The following is a 17595-nucleotide window of genomic DNA, read 5'->3' on the forward strand; positions in this document are numbered from 1 at the left end:
TTCTCCAGGTTTGTCTGGTTAGGACTTATGAAGCACAAAGATGAAGCATTCGAAAAATTCAAATCCTTTAAAGCCTTGGTTGAAAATGAATCAGGATACAAAATTAAGTGTCTTAGATCCGACAGAGGTGGGGAGTTTACCTCAAATGAATTTTTCGATTTCTGTGAAGAACATGGGATAAGAAGAGAATTCTCTACAGCTAGAACTCCTCAGCAAAATGGAGTGGTGGAAAGAATGAACAGAACTGTCCAACAAATGGCTCGTGCTATGCTTAATGAATCTGGAACTCCCGCAACTTTCTGGGGTGAAGCAGCACATGTTGCGGTTATTATTCTCAACAAAACAAATGTCCGAGTGAACAGCACTCAAACCCCTCATGAGCTCTGGTATGGTGAGACTCCTTCGGTAAAGCACTTCAAAATCTTTGGGAGCAAATGCTATATTAAAAATACTGATGAGCAACTTGGCAAACTTGAACCTAGAGCAGATGAAGGCATCCTTCTTGGTTATTCTCCACACAGCAAAGCATACAAGTGCTATAATAAAAGACTTGGAAGAATTGTTGACAGCATTGATGTAGTGGTTGATGAGAAGGGATACACTCCTAGGCAAGTAAATCATGAAGATATCGAAGAAGATGAAGGCCATCCTCAAAGACAGAATGATGAAGAAGAAGAACCTCAAGAAGAACCAGAGGAGCAGATAAGGATAGAAGAGAATACTCCATCCAGATATGTTCAGAAGAATCATCCAGAATCTCAGATTTTGGGACAAAAAGAAGTAGGTGTACAAACAAGAAGAACAATTGCAGAAGCTTCAAGCTATTTGGCATTACTCTCGTCCACTGAACCACAAAATGTGAAAGAGGCATGCAAAGATGAATGTTGGGTCAAAGCAATGGATGAAGAACTTGAGCAGATCGAAAAGAACAACACTTGGGAGCTGGTTCCTAGACCAAAGGATAAGAACGTTATAGGGACAAAATGGGTCTTCAAAAATAAATTGAATGAAAATGGAGAAGTAATTAGAAACAAGGCTAGACTTGTTTGTAAAGGGTATGCGCAGCAAGAAGGAATAGATTTTGAAGAAACCTTTGCTCTTGTTGCAAGGCTTGAGGCCATCCAAATGTTCCTTGCTCTCTCAAGCTTTCAAAACTTCAAAGTATTTCAAATGGACGTGAAATCAGCCTTTTTGAATGGAGACTTGGAAGAAGAAGTATACATTGAGTAGCCAGATGGTTTCATTCTTGGAAATGATCCAAATCTTGTATGCAGATTGAAAAAGGCTCTCTATGGTCTCAAACAAGCTCCAAGGGCTTGGTACTATCGTTTGGACAAATATCTTCATCAACAAGGTTTTTCAAAAGGATCAGCAGACAGCAATCTTTATATAAAAGTTGAAAATGACAAATTGCTAATACTTGTTGTGTATGTAGATGACATTATCTTTGGCAGTAATGAAGAAGCTATGAGTCAAAGCTTTGCCTTGGTGATGCAGAAAGAATTCGAAATGTCCTTGCTAGGAGAACTGACATATTTTCTTGGTTTGCAAATCCAACAAAAGGAAGGAGGGATCTTTTTGTCTCAAACCAAGTATCTCAAGCAGATTTTGAAGAAATATGGCATGGAAGATGCAAAACCAGTATGTACACCCATGGTCACAGGATGTAACCTTAGTGCAAATGATGAATCAGCAGCAGTGCATCAACCAACTTACAGATCTATGATTGGAAGTCTACTTTATTTGACAGGTACCCGACCAGACATCATGCATGCAGTGGGAATAGTTGGAAGATTTCAGGCAAATCCAAAGGAAACTCATCTTCAGGCAGTAAAGAGAATCTTCAAATATCTTCAAGGGACTCAAAACTATGGCTTATGGTATCCTAGAGATACAGATCTCACACTTCATGCTTATACAGATGCAGATTGGGCCGGAAGCGTGGATGACAGGAAAAGCACAAGTGGTGGTGCATTCTTTATGGGTTCCAGATTAGTATCTTGGTTCAGCAAGAAATAGAGTTCGATTGCCTTGTCTACAGCTGAAGCAGAATATGTTGCTGCTGCATCTTGTTGCACTCAACTCCTTTGGATGATGCAAACCTTGCAGGATTTTCAAATCACTTGTACACCACCCATTTCCATCTTATGTGATAATACAAGTGCAATCAGCATTTCAAAGAACCCAGTCATGCATTCAAAAACCAAGCACATACCGATCAAGTATCACTTTCTCCGGGAACAAGTGCTTGAACAAAAGGTCAAGTTGGAGTATGTTCATTCTAAGGAACAGGTTGCTGATATACTCACCAAACCATTGCCTAGGGAGACCTTTGAATACCTCAGGCAAAAGCTTGGGGTTGTTGATGCATCATCTTGTTGTTGAATCTCTTCTGATTGTTGGTTGTATGCAAGGTTCATCTGAAGTATATGCGTACATGTGCTGGGTTGCGGATTGGTCAAAGATCGAATGGCACAGGTTCAGGGGGAGCATATCATGCATTGTTGGCATTATGGAGGAAGTACAGAAGGAGATCATGGATGCTGGTTTGAATATTGCTGCAATACGTCTCTATCTCTTTCATGGTCATGGATTATGGTTCTTCTTTGCAGATCTGGTTTATAGTCAGGGGGAGCATGTTCTTAGGGGGAGCATAACCCTTTGCCCTTGATGTCAAAGGGGGAGAGTGATTGGTTGTTGTTTCCATCAAGTCCAAAGGGGGAGATTGTTGGCATTATGATACATATGTTGTACTTGATGGCAACCCACTCATCTCAGATAATAAATTATAGTGTAGAGAAAAGTTTATTTCATGTAGAGAAAAGTTCACGCACTTTTATGCAGAGAAAAGTTTATTTCATGTAGAGAAAAGTTCACGCACTTTTATGAAGAGAAAAGTTTATTTCATGTAGAGAAAAAGTTCACGCACTTTCATGCAAGGAAAAGCACGTATATGTTGGAGAACTTACCTTTGGTCCATGGTAGTTAGTCCTTGGTATTTGAACCTATGAGGAAAAGCGCGTATATGTTGGAGAACTTACCTTTGGTCCATGGTAGTTAGTCCTTGGTATTTGAACCTATGAGGAAAAGCGCGTATATGTTGGAGAACTTACCTTTGGTCCATGGTAGTTAGTCCTTGGTATTTGAACCTATGGTTTTGGACCATGGTACCTCGTCAAAAGCGTTGATCTCACGCAATTTCATGGTTGGTTCATGGTATTAGTCCGACAGTTTTTGATCCTATAGTTTTGGCCCGTGGTATTGCATCCAAAAGTGTTGATCTCACGTACTTTCATGGTTGGTTCATGGTATTAGTCCAACAGTTTTTTTTTATCCTATGGTTTTGGCCCGTGGTATTGTGAAAGGCCTAAGACTATAAAAGAGGAAGGAGATCATTTGGCAAAGCATCTTCCGAATTATCGAATATCTGATAAAGTGCTAGATCTGGAATATTGTGATTGGGTTTTGGTGCAGATCTGGATCTGAATGAAGAAGGAACCTAAGCGTAAGGAGAAGGATAAGTTCTATTGATGGGTCAAAATCTTAAGGCTGGAATAGTGGTATCTCTATATGATTTTGATCTGTGATATGTGGCATACGCTTGATCTATAAATCTAATAATCTGGGTCTGAATTATTGATGCATGTTTTATTTTACACATGTTATGATCTGGGTATGTCTGATGTAACAACTGCAAAGTTATAAGGAAATATTTGCAGATCTGTATGCGGGTTGGCTTTGGTGAAATCAGAGATTGATGATGCAAGTGTAGTTGATGGGTTTTTGATGTTCTTGGATCCAGTTTGAAAATTTATGAAAAGTGGTCCTTGAAAGAAAATAAGTAGGGGGTTGTAGCTCCCTTCCAGGAGAGATTGGAAAACGAGAGAGAGTTGTAGCTCTCTGCAGGTTGCAGCCTGCATACTGGAAAAGGACTGCACTAGTACAAAACCATTGTAAAAGGAGTTTCTAATTTGAAAGAAGATAGAGACATATTGCAGCAGGTGGTTTTCACCCACATTGGGTTTCCACCTTACATCTTGTGTTCTTTGGTGTGACTATCTGTTTTCTTTGTTCATGCTCAATATTTTATGATACTGACATGCAAAAATAATTCAAAGAATAAATAAGGAAGATTTATTAAAAGAACTTGATAATACTGATTCACCCCCCTCTCAGTATTATTTCCAACATTTCTCCATAAAAGCATTAATCTTCTCCTGCATGTTTTGGCATCTTCTTTCCAATTTTTGCATCAGAGACCTTTTAGTTAATACCTTCTTGACTTCCAAAATAGTCCCTGTTCTATCTTCAATGCCAATTTCTTCCAGCTGATACTTGTTCTTACTATTCAAAAAATTTATAAGCCTAGTGGCTTCTTCAGGCATCCTTCCCAATTCATCCTTTGTCCTCCGAATTTCTTCCAGTGCTACCTTTACTAAATCAATCTATTCAAATATTATTTGTATTGATGGCCAAACATCATTTATTGACTAAGTGATGTTGGTCCAAAGAATCTTCTTGATGTCTGCTAAGGGCTTGTCAAATGTGAGGTCTTTTTCTAATGATTTCACCTTTTGTTCTAACCCTTTATTTTCCCTCACCTTTTCTGCAAAATTTATCTTTGAAAGGTCATATTTTTGTTCTAAGGTACCATATTGTTCTTTTACCTTTTGCAACTCTGAAACTTGGAGCTTCATCTCCTCCATTGATTTTATCAATTCCTCTGTACTTAGACCTGAAGTTTCTACTGGTGTTGTTCCTGTACCTATGACTGCTTCAGTTGTGGCCATAGGGACATTGGGTGCCAGAGCTGTTGCCAGTGTTGAAGGGACTGCAGTGGAGACCACTGGTATCACATTTAGTGGCTGGGAGGTCAACTCTCCCTGCTTGCTTTTGAGTGATCTTTCTAACTCTTGCTTGGTTTCCTTCAGTTGTTCATTAAGCTGTAGGACCAAGTCCATAAGCTCTTCTTCAGACTTCTTCTGAACAATTTCTGCAGTTTGTGGATGTCTTGATGGGGGTAATTTTAGCTGCTTTCTCAAGGCAGCTATGTCTTCATCTTTTTTCTTTATTAAGGCTTTTGCAACCTTCACATCCTTTGGATTATGTCCCAATCCAATTACTAACTCTTATAAAGATTTAATTCTGTTATCTTTAGCCTGTGATGAGGCTCTCTCCAGTTTTAATTGGGCAGTTGTATTATTTAGAGAATTCTCTAATCTTTGGGCCATCATGTCCTTACTAGTCAAAGTTGAATATATCATTTCTCCTATTTGCCTGTGTAGCTCAATTTGATCCAAGGGATGAATATTTTTTTCCATGACCTCAAAATTGGTTTGAAGATAATCTGCAGCTGTTTGAGATTTTTGCACTTTAGGCTTGAATAGGCTCATTTCCATTTTGCCTTTCTTGATGTCATAGGCTGACATCAACCTGTTCTGATTAGTGGGAGCCATTTTCAAGTATTGATTATAGACCTGGATTCTCAATGGCTCATTCCTAGCTTTGATTTCCTTGAATTTCTTCTTAAAATCTAGGTTCTCATTTCCTTTGTTGTCTCTCCAGTTCCTGTCTCTATGAGCTAGAAGGTGTCCCACCTGCTGGGAAAGTCTGGTGACTGTCTACACCTTCTCTTCTTTGGCTGTCTGTGGTTTCTTCAAAAATTTCCTCTTCTGAATGAGGATTTAGCCTGTGCCTTTTAGCACCAGGCTGGTCTGATAGGCCACTGGCAGGGGTAGCTACTTCCCTGTCTCTCTTTTTGTTCCTTTCCTCATTCAGAGGAGTCTGCAAAATTGGGGGCTCTTCTACATTAACTTGAGTTGGGTGAGCCTGTGTTTGAGCCTGCTCTTGAGAAGTTTCAGGCTGCTTAGACATGACTGATTGTTCTGTTGCTTGGGTGCTAGTCTCTGGTCCCTTTCCCTTGGATGTCCCTGTAAATGGTGTGCTGGTATCCTGTGAGTGCTTCTGGGAGGTTTCAACTGTAGAGGCATTGATCTCTGATGTTGACCTTTGAGATGTTTCAAACTGTACCTGTCCAAAAGAATCTAGGTCAAGTGTTTTTTCAAGATCCTTCATCACATTTTCTATATTGACCTGGTCAGTATCAGTTTCCACTAAGGTACCTTCCCTCCATTCATCCATATTGGCAAATTGTTCAATCTCTGGAATTCTGTGATGTATGTAAGGTGATAGTCTATTTTTCATCCTTCTATCACAAATGAAACTATGGGGATCATAAGGAATCCAACTAAAACTTTTGTGTAGTTTAAGCTGATCTTCTAGAATTTTCTCTGCTTCTTTCCATGCTTCCCTCGTGTTGCAGATGAAAGGGCCTAGTTGGTTTTTGATTCTGAGTTGTGCTTTTGTTTTTCCTTTGTGGAAATGAACCAAGTCTGAATTTATCATTTGTCTGAAATATTCCAATGCAAACAGTCTCATTGGAACATATCTGGGCAGCTTGAATGGGGAAAGCTCACATCCATATATTCTGATTTTTGTATGGTTCTGGTATAAATACCAGTCACCCACTTTGTGTTGTTTGGAGAGCTAAAGGATCTTGTTAATGTCACCATTGATTCTAGGAGGTGAAACCCCTATTAACAAGGTAGTAGCTAGATGAACAAACTGATCAATGAACTCATTATAGGAGTATGGGTTGGATTGACATTTATGAAAGAAGGAAGTCCAAAAGATGATAGACCTTGGATTACCCTTGGTGTCAAGTTTTATGATAGGAAATGGGAAATTATCTGACTGATAATAGAGCATGAGGTGATATATGAAGGTGGTATATTTGAAAACCCTTTCATTCTCCAGTCTTATGAACTGGTCATGAATTTTATTAGCAATAAATGAGGCATAATCATACTTAATAGCAGGAGGTTGGCCAGGGGTAAATATAGACATCAACACTAGGGTTAACTCATCTACACACTCACTAGTGTTGAATCCCATAATTGCAGATATCATATCAACAATGAGTTTACCCATATCAGTGAAGAAAATTGACCCGTAAGGAGAAGGACTCGTGGTCTGATATTTCTCTTGTATAAAAATCTGATGGAGATGATTGAGTTCAGATGGGAACATTTTGGTGGATTTTTCAACTAAATTTCCATTGGAAATAGGAGTGAGGGCTTGACCTGAGTGAAATTGGAGCATTTCATTGATTGATTCGACAGTTATTGGGAAAAATATTGTTTGGCTGGGAGACATAACTGCTCTGCGGATGGGGTCATAGTTTTCTTGGCATTGATGGATTATATCTGGAAAAATATGAACAAAGGGAAGAAAGTATATGGGAAGATTGGACTCCCACAGTCCTATGACATTATGGCCATTCAAGTAGTTATCTCTACATTGACAAAAGACTTTGAGGTGTTTTTTATCAGTGGTAGTGACTAAGTCTTTTATCTGAAAGTCCTTATCTGTGAGAGGCAGATAGTCTAATTCTTGATGAGGAGCATTAATGGGTGGAACATTCAAAGCTACCGAGGTTTCCATTTCTGGTTCTTGTGGATTTAGAAAGGGAATTGAGGTTTTTTTTGTGAAATGGGCAAAGCAGAGGGTTTGGGGAACTTAACTGACAAAAGTAATAACTGAATTATAACGAATTAGAGCCTTTTTCGTCAATTTACAGTGGAAAACAAGTATTTGCAAGGTTTTTATCGGGAATTGAGTAAATACCTATTTTTTTGGGAATGAACAATGAAATGCAAGTACTGGATATTATTGAAGGGCTTTGGGCTGCGTCGGCTGCGAAGTCTGGAGCAGGTTGGTAGCTGAAAGCTCAAACTGGTAAACCTCGATGTTTTTGCATGGGCATACAGGTTTGCAGGATAAAATAGTGAAAACGACTTATTTGTTTTCTATACAAACTCAGAGTTGGCGGGCTTTAGAATTTCGATGAGTGGCGTCATTTGTTTTATATACAAACTCAGAGTTGGCGGGCTTTAGAATTTAGACGAGTGGCGTCAACGGCAAAACGACATGATGTTTTGTCGTTTGTGGGAGGGCGGTAAACGGTTTCATATCGCACCGCTTATGGGGAAGGGTGGTATTTTGCATTGGGCCAGCGATTCCATAGAAAAAACGACGCATGGCAAGGTATTGTGCACAAAACCGCTTTGTGATCACACGCTAACGTGCGGTTACAAAGGGCTGTGTGATATGCATTGTGGCCGTCGGATGTCAAGGGCTTGATCGGACGGTGGTCGGGGAGTATGAAGTGATAGGGGTTTAGTGCAGGTGGGCCCCGATATAATTAAGTATTATTTAATCACATCGGGAGCGGCAGGATTGGTTGATGAGGTTATTAATTAACCATGAGGGCTAATTAATCCCATTTTGACATTGCGGGGGGTTAAGGCTATTAATTAGTTACTGATTAACTAATTAATTCCTTTTAAAATGTATTATGGTCATAATTAACCTGGGGCGGGATATATAAGAATTTCGGGATTATTTACATAATTAAAGTAATCCAGGAGAGGGTAAGTTTTACAAGGGATTTATAAATTAATATGTTAATAGTTAATATGGCATTATAAAAAGAAAGCGCTAAGTATAAAACGTTTAAAGTGTGTTTTTAAACTTAGGCTAAAGTGGAAACAAGGGTTTTTTGTAGAAAATTTTGTAATTTTCCTAAGTAAAATAAGATTTTACTTAGAAAAAACTTATGAAGGGAAATAAATGATTTTTATGAATGGTTTAAGTACTTAGGCTTTATAAATTACTGGGCTGAGGGTTCTGTCTCTCCAGAAGTCAGAGAAATGCTCTAAGCCCCTTTAACTTTGTAAATTCCTTTAGTACTTAGGGGAAGTTAGTGAAACTTTAAGGGGAAAATGGATAGGGAAATTAATTAATCTGACTTTGTTTCTTTGATGTGCTATCTCCAATGTGAGTTGTTCTTTGTCCAAGTGATGAAAGCAAAAGATTTAAGCATTAAACTTAACCATTCACCACACATTTATTCTGCAACCACCATCTACTTACCCTACCTACTTTATCCTAGAATTTTCACTTCTTTATTAGGGTGCACTTAGACTGACAAACCCTTTTTTCACTTTCTTTTTTTTACATAATGATATCTATTTGAATCTACATTTATTACATTCAAGGGCTCAGATTAAACTGTTGAGCTCCTTTTTTACTATACCTATCTACTTATCTGCCAAGATTACACTGTTTGGTCAGATATTTATTCTCTATTTCTACAACATGAAATTGAAAAATGAATTAGCCAAGTTTAAACTATTTGACTATTCATGAATTGTGACATAAGTGACAAATTGCACACAATTGTTTATTTTGCAAAAGTAAGAGTAGTGGTATTTAGACTTGCACACTTTCCTGGTCTTTCTTTTTGTTAGGGTTCATTTTTTTTCAATTTTTTGACCATCTTTTATTCTTTTTACCCTTTGATTTTTCTTTTAGGGTATACCCTCTTTATATTTTTTAAATTTTTTGATTTTTTGAAAATATGGAAAACCTTTGCAACAAGTAAAGGTATGAAAAAATTACATAGCTCATCAAGTCAATCATGACATATGACACCTATTGGTATTGGGGCCTAACATGATCTAATAATATACTCAACTCCATTTTTAAACAAGTGATATTTGTTCTCATGGCGATTAAAGATGGCTCTCCTATCATATAGATATGGGCTTCCCAAAACAAAACCACAAATATCAAGTGGAATGACATCAAGCTCTACCTCATCTATAAAGTTTGCAGTAATGGAAAATCTTAATTTACATCTTTTTGTCACACGAAATTTTTCATTGTCAAAATATCCAACCTAAAGGGTATGGTTTAGGATGAGGAGTTGTTTCCAAATTCAATTTCTTGACAGTGTCCTCAGAAATGAGGTTTTCTTATGAACCACTATCAAACAATGTATCTATCTTGGTATGTTTTGAAATGACTCTAATATGGAAAAGCTATATTCTTTCTTTTTCATGTTGAGTTTCATTGAGGCTACTTGAAGAACTAGTATTTGCAATAGAGTCCTTACCTTTGAATCCCATGGTTGTGATTTTTTTTTCATCCTCAGAGTCGGATCCTAAATCATGTTCTGTATTTGCGATAGTCTTTTGTTTCCCTTTGTTGTTAAAATTTATGGGTCTCATTTCAAGATGAAGTTTCCAACAATGGTCTTTATCTTCTTTTGAACAATGTTTAGATGTGAGTTTTTCTCCATATTTCGTGAGTGAAGCATTCTTCTTCCCTTTTCCTTTGAATTTCCCCTTTCCTTTGTCTCCGCTCTTAAAAGGATTTTTGCTGCCCTATTAAGGAACATTTTTCCCTCTTTCTTCTAAATGAGTTTCTTGTACACAAACTTCATCTAGTTTTGTAGGGTTAAACATGAGAATTGTGTGTTTCAAATAATTATGCAATCTGTTAGGTCCCTATAATACTAGTGATTCCCCCATTACTATTGTCATTGTAGCCCTTATTGTTATTATTGTGCCCCTATTGTCCCCATTTTGTTATTAGTGTGCCCCATAGAAACCCACTATTGTTATTGTTGTGCCCTTATGTTATTACTGTTATGTCGGCTTTGATTATATTGTGGCCCCTTAGATTCCTATATGTAAAAATGAGGTTTAGTCATTTGTATCATCTAAGAATTATTTATTTGTGTAATGTAAAGGAGGTTTCCCCCTTGAAGAGGCTGATTTTGAAGGCGTTCATCTATCTTTTCTTCTATTTTGTGAGTTGGTTGCATAACATTTGGTATTAGAGCTTTGGATTCTAGGGTTTCGCTGCTCCAAACAGGTCATCGTGGAATTTTCGCTATAACGTTTTTCTTGTGACATTTTAGATGCTAAATTCAAAAACCCATTTGAGCCGATCTCTCTATACCTCGGGTCCAAGTTTCAGATCTTTTCTAGCTATATTTTCAGAGATATGATCCAAGGAAGTTAGGGTTTTTGCAGGATCACGAATTATATCTCAAACAAGTGACCTGGGGAAAATCGTAATAACTTTTTTTCTGAGCATGATATTGAAATTTCATGAGAAACTTCAGAAAGTAGAGAGCCCGTAGTTTTTTATATATCAGTTTCAGGTACTAAGGTTGAAACAGTGACACGTGAAACTTCATACAAGTTCACTCTACTAAACGAGTCTATAATCAGGTCACCGTGGGAGATTTGGCATAACTCTTTCTTGGAGAATCCAATCTTGATCAGACTTGTGGGGTTAGAAAGAGGACTCAGAGGGATACCACAGTATGCAATTCCGTATCTTGGATATCCACAATTACAGAGATACAACAGATTCAATACCGATCTATTACAAAGTGAAAAAATGTGTGTAGTTTTTTTTTTGTTTTACATAAGATTGGTTTGAAAAATTAGTTTGAAGGAATTCAAAGGGCATAGTGAAGCATTATTAGCATTAATTGATGCCCCGAAGAAAGAAAATGGAAAAACCTAGTAAGAAACCTGAAAGCTCTATCATGACTCATGAAGAAGAGGAAGAAATGCAACATGATGTATCAAAATTACGAGACCAAGTGCAACAAAATTCACTCTCACAAAAAGTAATAGAAGCTAAGATGGATGGTTTAAAGAAAGACATGGAAGATAAAATGGATGGTTTAAAGAAAGGCATGGAATCTAAGATGAATGTCATGGAAGCTACAATGGATAGTTCTGAAGCTAAGATGAATGATGTGGAAGCTAAGATGGAAGGAAAAATGGATGATTTGAGGACAAATTTGACAAAGTTGCTACAAGAAATATTCACGAACGGAGAAAAGGTAGTAAAGGAAACTCATGATGAGAAAAAAATAAATGTTAATCATGGTTTCATAGACTCTAACATTGGATTGAAGACCCACCATGTTCCAAAGATCGATATGAGGAAGTTTGATGGCAAGTATCCCGTAACATAGATACTATAGATGCAGCTATTTTCCGATCTCCATAATGTGCAAAACACACAAAAGGTACATATTGCAACTTTGTATTTGGAGCCAAATCAGTTTGTATGGTATCGATGGCTTTGCTCTCATAAAAAGAATGTCACTTGGGAAATTTTTACAGAAGAAATGATGGCACATTATGAGGATACAAACAGTAACACCTTTTTTAGCCAATTGATAAATATCAAACAAAAGGGTTTAATGATGGAGCATATTGAGGACTTCCAAAAATCGAACATAAGGGTAAAAGATATTCCAGAGGAGCATAGGATTGATGTGTTCATAGGGACTTTAAAGGATAACATCCAACATGAGGTTTGCCTTTGGGAACCTGATTCATTGGAGAAGGCATTCTGGTTGGCAAGAAAAATGGAAAGCAAAATTATGACAATTAGGAAGCCTACCACTCACAACTATAAAGATGGAAGTGTTGTTGCCCCTAGCCGTCCATGACCTACAAGGTTGACACCACAACAATTGGAAGAAAAAAGAGCAAAAGGGATTTGTTATAGTTGTTATAGAAAATACACTAAAGGTCATAAGTGTGCTGAGAAGAAATTATTCTACATAGATTGTGAAGAGTAGGAAGAAAAGGAACAAGAAACATTAAAATAAGAGGATATACACTATGAACAAACCCTAGAGAAAGAAGAAATGAATCCGACCATATCTTGTAATGCATTGGCTGGAATTACCACTCCTCAAACTATAAAGGTAGAAGGACATATCAAGAAGAAAAAGGTAATAGTGTTGATTGATTCGGGCAGTACCCATAATTTTATTCATTGTAAGATAGCTAAGGAATTGAATTGCTTCCTATATCCAACACCAAAGTGTCAAGTGATGGTTGCAAGTAGAGGAACCATAAATTTCTCAGGAAAGTGCCATAATATCAAACTATCCATGGGAAAATATGTATTGAATAGCACAATGCTTTCCATTCCAATGGGTGGTGCTGATGTTGCACTAGGAGTCTAATGGCTACAATCCTTGGGTATAATAACTTTTAATTTTCAAGAACTTTTAATGAAATTTTGTGTGGAAGGAAAGGAAGTTGAATTAAGGGGTATTGCAAGGAAACCGGGAAAGATAATTAGCTCTAATAGTGTGACAAAGCTTCTAAAGAAGGAACAACGAGGTGTAATTACACAATTATGTTTGCTAGAGGTTCCGACATCAAAATCATCTATTTCTCCAAATCTCCAAAAAGTCTTGGACAATCATTCCCAGGTATTTGAGACTCCCAAAGGCCTCCCACCTATTTGTGATCATGATCATGCTATTGATTCGATTCCAGGAAGTGTTCCTCCAAACATCAGGCCTTATAGATATCCCTATGCCCAAAAGAGTGAAATTGAACATATGGTTGCATAAATGCTAGAGGCTGGTATAATTCAACCTTGTCAAAGTTCTTTCTCTGCTCTAGTAGTATTAGTGCACACGAAGGATGGATCATGGCGCATGTGTCTAGATTATTGGGAGCTCAACAAGCTCATTATTAAAGGTAAATTTCTCATTCCTATCATATATGAATTATTCGATGAATTGCATGGATCAATTTACTTCACCAATTTGGATCTTCGTTCAGGATATCATAAAATCAGAATGAAGACTGAAGATATTCCAAAAACAACATTTAGAACTCATGAGGGTCATTATGAATTTTTGGTCATACCTTTTGGCCTTACCAATGCACCTTCTACATTTCAAGGTTTGATGAATTCCATTTTCAAACCCTTCCTTAGAAAATTTTTGTTAGTATTTTTTGATGATATACTAATCTACAGCAAGTCTTGGAAGGATCATGTTGAACATGTTGATAGGGTGCTCAAACTATTGGAGGAGAAACAATTATATGCAAAAATCTCCAAATGTTTCTTTGGAGTACAAGAGGTGGAATATCTGGGTCATATTGTATCTCACGGAGGTGTTAAGGTAGACCCTAGCAAAATTAAAGCCATTAAGGAATGGAAAATCCCCACATCCATAAAGCATCTATGAGGATTTCTCAGGTTGATAGGGTATTATCGCAAGTTTGTTAAGAATTATCAGAGAATAGCAGCACTTCTAACAACATTATTGAAGAAAGATGCATTTTCATGGACTCCAGAAGCAACAAAGGCCTTCAAACATCTTAAAGAGGCAATGTGCCAAGCACCGATCTTAGCTATGCTAGACTTCACAAAAACGTTTATTGTGGAATGTCATGCTTCAGGAAATGGAATTGGTGTTGTTTTAATACAAGAAGAAAGACCCATTTCTTTCGAAAGTCGTCCAATCGAAGGAAAGTATTTACACAAAGCTATTTATGAGAAGAAAATGTTGGCAATACTACATGCACTTAAGAAATGATGACCCTACCTAAGGAAGACACTTCAAGGTAAAAACGGATCGTGATAGTCTTAAATACTTTTTAGAACAAATATTATCCTCTGAAGAGCAATAAAAATGGGTCACAAAGATGTTGGGTTATGACTTTGAAATCATCTACAAAAAAGGGAAGCAAAATGTTGTGGCAGATGCACTCTCAATAAAGGATGAGGATGTGGAAGCATTTCTTTGTGCCATTTCTATTATCCAACCAGATTGGATAAATGAATCAAGGGATGAATGAAAGAATGACGAAGAAGTGTGGGAACTCATTCAAAAGTTACAACAAGATCCCAATACATCTAATACATTTAGCTGGAAAAATGATTCGTTATGGTACAAATATCGGTTATACCTATGTAAGAATTCCCAACTCAAACAAAAGATTCTTATGGAATTGCAGACTTCTCCCTTAGGAGGGCACTCAAGATTTTTCAAAACTTACCACAGGGTTAAGAAGGAATTTTTTTGGGATGGCCTTAAATCAGATATTCAAAAGTTTGTGGCGGAATGTTTGGTTTGCCAACAAAATAAAGTTGAAGCAATTAAGACCTCGGGTCTATTACAACCTTTATCCATTCCAAGCCAATGTTGGAAGGAGATTTCAATGGATTTTATCATAGGTTTACCCAAGTCTGAAGGAAAGAGTGTCATCATGGTGGTAGTTGACAGACTTACCAAGTATCCACACTTTTGTGCATTATCGTACCCATTTAAAGCCAATACAATTTCTACTGCATTTATGGAAACAATTCAAAAGCTACATGGAAACCCAAAGATTATTGTAAGTGACAGAGATCCATCTTCATCAGAAATTTTTGGACATAATTATTTTCTTGTGTTGGTACTCAGTTAGCTCATAGCTCATCTTATCATCCTCAATCTGATGGGAAAACTTAGATAGTAAACAAATGTTTGGAAGGATATCTTCGTTGCTTTGTATATGATAAATAGACATAATGGGTCAAGTGGTTGCCTCTGGCTGAATGGTGGTATAACACTTCCTTCCATACTGCAGCAAAAATGACCCCATTTATGGCACTTTATGGATATCATCCACCATCCATCACATCATATTTAAGAGAAAATTCTAAGTTTCAAGCAATGGAACATCACATCGAGCATCAACAACAAGTTCTCCAACCCTTAAAGGATAACCTCACGTTGGCATAGAATAGAATGAAACAACAGGAAGATCAACATCGTAGAGAAATAAGTTTTGATGTAGGTGATTGGCTATTCCTACAGTTACAACCATGTATAAAAATGCCCCTCAAACAAGCTAAGAAGGATAATAAATTATCACCAAAGTATTATGGTCCATACAAGGTGTTGCAAAAGATTGGTACTATGGCATACAAATTGGAGCTTCTTGCAACTTCCTGAGTGTACCCATTTTTCCATGTTTCATGTTTAAAGGTTATAGGTGACAAGCTCCCAGTTCAAACAATATTGCCAGAACTTGACGAGGAAGGAAAATTCATATTGGAACCTGAAGCAGTCACAGAAGCAAGAACTCGACAGCTACGAAATCGATCAATTTTCAGAGTATCTCATCAAGTGGAAGAACTTATCCTCTAAAGATTCCACATGGGAGGATGAGAATTTTGTATAGAAGCATCCAGAGCTACTAAAACGTTGAGGACAACACTTTTTTGAAGGAGAGGGGCATGTTAGGTCCCTATGGTACTAGTGATTCCCCCATTACTATTGTCATTGTAGTCCTTATTGTTATTATTGTGCCTCTTTTGTCCCCATATTGTTATTAGTGTGCCCCATAGAAACCCACTATTGTTATTGTTGTGCCCTTATGTTATTACTATTATGTCGTCTTTGATTATATTGTGACCCCTTAGACTCCTATATATAGAAAGGAGGTTTAGTCATTTGTATCATCCAAGAATTGTTCATTTGTATAATGTAAAGGAGGTTGCCCCCTCAAAGAGGCCGATTTTGAAGGCGTTCTTCTATCTTTTCTTCTATTTTGTGAGTTGGTTGCATAACACAATCCTCCAATATATTTGAGTAGAGTGCCTTGAGAGGATAAATATATACCCAAAATCAAAGCTCTTTTTCTAAATTCTTGAGTATAGCTTTGCACATTTTTACCTTTAGATTTCCTAAAGTTTTTCCAATCCACAATAACTTTTTGAATATATGCTAATGGATAAAATTTCCTTCTTATTGCAACAACAAAATCATTCCAAGAGGATAAAACCTTACCATGTTTCTTCATTTCTTCTTGAGTTTTGGCTTCTCACCAAATAAGTGAAGCACCTTCCAATCCAAGAGAAGCAATTTGAATTTTGGTCTCATCATCCTTGATTCTTTGTATCATGCAATACACTTCAATCTGATGAACACAATTATCCAATTTCTTAGCATTTACCTCCCTATTGTACATAAGCAATTCAAAATTTATATCAAGATTAAGAAAAGACATTTTACCATGTCCCTTTGGAGAATTTGGAGGTGTTTGTGAAAGGGTAGAAGAAGTACAAGATGAGGATGAAGATGAGGATGAGGATGGAGGTGAAGGTGGTGGTTTGTCACCATTCCCTCCATTCCATTTTGGAGGCTTGTATCCTTTTCCTCCATCTCCTTTTGGAGGCTTTGAGCTCTCTCCATACAACCTTGAAGTCCTCTCTTCATAAAGAACCTTTACCATTTCAAACATCTCAAAGAAATATTTTCTGAAAGTTCTTTCATATTTAGACATCCCTTGAGGGTCTTTTTCATGTATCATGACTATTGAAGCCTGAGGTGTGTTTGTTCTCCTTGAAACAATTTGAGATGTTGGCTCCACAAGTTATCCTTCACCTCTTTTAAGCTTCAACCTTGTAAGCATTATAAAAACACTTGCAAAACAAATAAAACCTTCACAATAACCTGATGCTCTGATATCAAAATGATTTGTAATTGAAAACTTGAAGATTTGAACAAATTTCTAGTGAAATTTTTATATGTGCTTTAGGTAATGGATCAAGTTACTAAACACATAAACAAGTAATTTTTAAACTTAATTAACAACCAAAACAGAGACAAAATACCATATCAGAAAACACATAAAAACAAACATGATAAAGGAGTTCACCCCTCTCTTGGGCTACATCTCCTGGTCCAACTTCCAATGTAGGGCCTCTTTCATTAAGTGCTCAAATTTTTGTTTTGATGGCTTTACAATGCTCAAAATGCAAAACAAATGTCTCTAATGGATCCAAAACTGTTTGCACCTCATTTGGCCAAAAATTGAGAAAGTTAAGCATGTTACAAGTTTTTCCCAATTTCCC

This window comes from Pinus tabuliformis, chromosome 9 (genome assembly GCF_031772625.1).
Source record: "Pinus tabuliformis cultivar Carrire ecotype Pingquan chromosome 9, CPIR1, whole genome shotgun sequence".
Lineage (NCBI taxonomy): Eukaryota > Viridiplantae > Streptophyta > Pinopsida > Pinales > Pinaceae > Pinus > Pinus tabuliformis.